Source organism: Mus musculus, chromosome 12 (genome assembly GCF_000001635.26).
Source record: "Mus musculus strain C57BL/6J chromosome 12, GRCm38.p6 C57BL/6J".
In the NCBI taxonomy this organism is placed as follows: Eukaryota; Metazoa; Chordata; class Mammalia; order Rodentia; family Muridae; genus Mus; species Mus musculus.
Window position 1 is genome coordinate 3,927,467 of NC_000078.6, and position 4,807 is coordinate 3,932,273.

Sequence of the window (4,807 nt, forward strand, 5' to 3'; positions counted from 1 at the left end):
GGGATATGGGGCTGCTTCAGATCCTCCGCAGCAGCTGACTATGATTTGTCTCATGCTCTGGCAGGTGCATGATTCTGCCAGCTGAAGATAGTTTGCTTTTGAAATTCTGGGCACTCTTTTTTTTTTTTTTTTTTTTCCGAGACAGGGTTTCTCTGTATAGCCCTGGCTGTCCTGGAACTCACTTTGTAGACCAGGCTGGCCTCGAACTCAGAAATCTGCCTGCCTCTGCCCCCCACCCCCACCCCCACCCCCCCCGAGTGCTGAGATTAAAGGCGTGCGACACCATGCCTGGCTTATTCTGGGCACTCTTGAGAAGGTATAAAGATGCCAGAGCTCTGGACGTGATGGCAGCTGTCCCTCCCTTCGCTGCTTCTTCCTGTTGTGTTTGCTGCTTTAGCTCTCGGCTGTATTGCTGGTTGGAGTTATCCTGATGACACCAGTTGGATTTGCCTCTAGAAACTCAATGCCCCTAACCAGCAGGAAGTAGTATAAAGAGGTCTATGCCTCCTTCCCCTTCTAACCTTTTTTGCCTACCTAATGTTGGTGGGCTAGAAGGGATTGGTGAAGTGGTGCACGCCTTTAATCCCAGCACTTGGGAGGCAGAGACAGGAAGATTTCTGAGTTTGAGGCCAGCCTGGTCTACAGAGTAAGTTCCAGGACAGCCAGGGCTACACAGAGAAACCCTGTCTCCAAAACAAAACAAAACAAAACAAGAACCCAATAAAGTAGCCAAAAAGTATGGTTACAAGCATGTCTCTGAAGATGTCTCCAGCCCCTGCAAGTGCTATTTTATACAAAAGTCAGGGAAATCTGGTAAGATTAACTCTGACTAGACACCTCCAGGAAATTAACCAGACAAGACTAAAGCGAAGGCTGGAGTCCTGGCCACAACAATAAAGTGCTTGGCTAACATGTACCTAGAGCCTGGGCTAGATTCCCAGAACCCTAAGGAAATTCAAAGCTCCTTACAACAAACAACAGTGACACTGCTTGGGGGGGAAGCTAGGCCTGCGAAGGCCTGTGGTGGCAGAGCACACACATGAGCTATGTATCTGTGGGGCTGGCAATAAAGAACCTGCAGGGCTACAGGACTCCAGCAGTCTCTTTGCCTCTTGGTTCTTTTGCTCCGTGAGTTACTGTATGGATCACAAAGGTCGGGAGCCTGATCAGGAAGCTGCTGTAACTATTCACGTGAAAAAGGCTTTGACCCAGGAATCTTAGGAAGTGCTTGCTGGATTGGACTGAGCTGTTTGGTTCAAACCAGTAGAAATCAGAACCTCCTAGCCGCTTCTAGGGCATGAGGGAGAACCCTCCACTAGAAGCAAAAACTTGAACAGGAAAAGCCATCTGAATTCACAGAGAGTTCTGTTGTTTGTCAGGAACCATGGAGTTCAAAGCCAGAAATGCCCACAGGATGATGAATTCCAGATCAGCAGTGATGCCACTCATCTGAGGTCACTTGGCAGCAACTCCATGGATTCTAAAATGAAGGCTTGCTCTACTGATGCACACAACTGTGGCTGTTGTGCTTCTCCAGCCTCTTACACCAACTCTATTTCAATTGTGCCAGTGGTGGCATCCCCTGGGTGGCAGCAGAGGTCTGCTAGTGCTATGCCAGTCAGCAGTCCAGCTCTGCCACATACTCAACCCCAGACCCTACCTTGCTTCCCTGAGCCTCTGAGGCAGCTCTGGTTTCTCGGTACTTGGCAGGCGCCTTGGTCCTTTCACTCACCACTCAGATCAGAAGTCCGTGCTGGCTGAGTGCTGGTGCTTGCATGTGGTGCCTGTTGATATCCTAAGTGTCCATGTCCTGTGGCTCAGTGCTTCCCGTTGTAGGATGCAGCCTACAGCAGTGCATGATTCCTGCAGATTCATATGCAGGGATCACAATGCAGAACAGTAGGCTTATTTATGTGTGTGCCTGAAGGAGTTTATATACACCACGGGCAGGCGTGGGCCACCCGAGGGGCCCAGAGGCTGTTGGACCTGGAACTGGAGTTACAGATGGTTTTTAGCCACCTGACATGGGTGCTGGGAACTGAACCCAGGTCCTGTGCCTTAACCACTGAGTCATCTCTCTAACACTAAGCAATATGTTTTAAGGAAATCTATTTTTCTATATAGGGTTTCTCTGGCCATGTAGTCCTGGCTGTCCTGGAACTTGCTCTGTAAACCAGGCTGGCCCCAAACTCAGAGATGTGCTTGCCCTTGCTTCCTGAGTGCTGGAATTGAAGGTGTGAGCCACCATTGCCTGGCTACCTATAGAAAAATCTTGAAGAAGAGGAAGAGGAAGAGGAGGAAGAGGAGCAAGGACAACAAGAACAGCATCTAGTGTGGTGATGGCTGCACACATCTTTAGCCCTAACTTTTAGAAGGCAGGGGCAGGGGCAGGGGCAGGGGCAGGGGCAGGGGCAGGGGCAGGGGCAGGGGCAGGGGCAGGGGCGGGATGGATTTCTGTGATTTTTGAGGCCAGCCTAGTTTACATAGTAACTTTTAGGTTAGCCAGGGCTACATAGTAAGATGGTGTCTCCACAAAAGAGGAGAAGGAGATAAGGGAGCTGATGAGAGGGCTCAGCAGTTAGGAGTGAGCATTGTGGGTGCAGAGGACCTGAGTTCAGTTCTCAGCTCCAGATCAGGTGGCTCTCAACTGCCTACAATTCCTGCTCCTGGACATGTGACTTCTGGTCTCTGAGGGCAATGACTCTCAGGCACATTCTGTCTGGCACACATAATTAAGAGTAAATTTTAAAATGTTTAAAACTCTTCAGAGGGAAAAGTAAAGCCCGGCGTTGGCACGTGAGCTGCGTCAGTGCCCGGCCTGGCGTTGGCACGTGAGCTGCGTCAGTGCCCGGCCTGGCGTTGGCACGTGAGCTGCGTCAGTGCGGGACCTGGCGTTGGCACGTGAGCTGCGTCAGTGCGGGACCTGGCGTTGGCACGTGAGCTGCGTCAGTGCGGGACCTGGCGTTGGCACGTGAGCTGCGTCAGTGCGGGACCTGGCGTTGGCACGTGAGCTGCGTCAGTGCGGGACCTGGCGTTGGCACGTGAGCTGCGTCAGTGCGGGACCTGGCGTTGGCACGTGAGCTGCGTCAGTGCGGGACCTGGCGTTGGCACGTGAGCTGCGTCAGTGCCGGGCCTGGCGTTGGCATGTGAGCTGCGTCAGTGCTGGGCTTAAACCCAAGAGAAGCAATTAACATTCACACAGGAAACTCAGCACTAATGCTCAGAGCAGTACTGCTCATGACAGCTAAGTGAGGAACAGCTCAGATACATGAATAAGATAGGCCATGCAGTGAAGTTTTATTCAGATACAAAAAAGAATGGGGTGGGTGGGGGTGTAGCTCCATTGGTAGGGTGCGTGCCGAGCGTGCGCCAAACCCTGGGTTCATATCCAGTACAGTGTAAACAGTCATGGTGGGACAGGCATGCAATCCTAGCATTTGGGAGATGAAGACAGGAGGGTCGCAGCTTCAAGGCTAACTTTGGTTCCTTAAGGAGTTCAAGGTCAGCCTGAACTGAATGAGAATCTGTCTCAAAAAAAGATGGAGGGCTGAGCAGACACGGTGACCGGGTGACGCGGTGACACGGGGGTTAAACATTTGCTGCTGTCACGGAGAGAGGACAGGCTCAGTCCCCAGGACCCACATGGTAGCTCACAACTCTCTGTGACTCCAGTTCTAGGGGACCCAACATCCTCCTCTGACCTTTTGAGGGCACCAGTGTGGTACTCAGACGTTCAAGCAGGCAAAACATCCAGACACACTGAATAAATCTTAAAAACAAAACAAACAAATGAATAAAAACCAAAAATTCGTTTTCATCCTCTCTTCAAAATCTTACATTTCTTTTTTCTTTTTTAAAAATTCCTTTATTTACAGTCCAAAATGTAAACAGGATGATTGGTTCTCATTTGTGATACTTCCGGGTCCTGGATCGCATACTGTGGAGACAGGGAAGCAAACACAGAGGCCAGTCCAGCTTGTCAGACTCAAGGGAGAATGTCACATCAACACAGCAGAGGACCTGGTTCCGTCTTGTCTAGATTACATTTCCCACACTGTGAGATCACCACTGGCAGTTTGGGCTTATTGTTGGGGCCTGTGGGAACATTCTCGATCTTCCTCATCACTACAAGTCCGTCAATGATTTTTCCAAACACTACATGCTTTCCATCCAGCCAATCACACTTAGAACATGTGATAAAGAACTGGCAGCCATTTGTACTGGAACCACTGTTTGCCATGGAAAGCAGGCCTGGAGCAGAGTGTCTAAGTTTAAATTTTTCATCCACAAATGGACCCTGGTAAATACTGGCGACTCCAGTGCCATCGCCATTAACAAAATCTCCACCCTGAATCATGAAATCCTTTATGACCCTGTGGAAGGTGCTTCTTTTGTATCCTATCGGAACACCATCTTTTCTGATCTCGGGTGCAGAATTGCCTAAAGTTCTCTGCCGTCTTAGGCACCACGTCTGCAAAGAGCTTGATCATCATTCGACCAACTTCCTGGCCGCCAATGCTAACATCAAAGAAGACCACTGGATTAACTGGACTTGAATTTGCCACTGCCATGGCTTTGACCCAGAAGTCAAATCTTACATTTCTTTATGTATGAATATGTTTGTGTGCGTGTACCATGGCACGTGTGTAGAACAGGGGACAACTTACAGGCATTGACTCTCTCCTTCCATCACATGGGTCAGAGGCTGAACTTAGATTATTGGGTTTAGTGGCAAGCACCTTTAACCTCTGAGCAGATCTCAGTCTCCATGCTGGCCGGCTCATATGCTTTTTACATATTATTTACC

At 49.9% G+C, this 4,807-nt stretch overlaps 1 pseudogene; it reads right to left on the bottom strand.

The window, feature by feature from the left end:
- On the bottom strand, window positions 3,856-4,588 carry Gm9088 (predicted gene 9088; annotated as a pseudogene).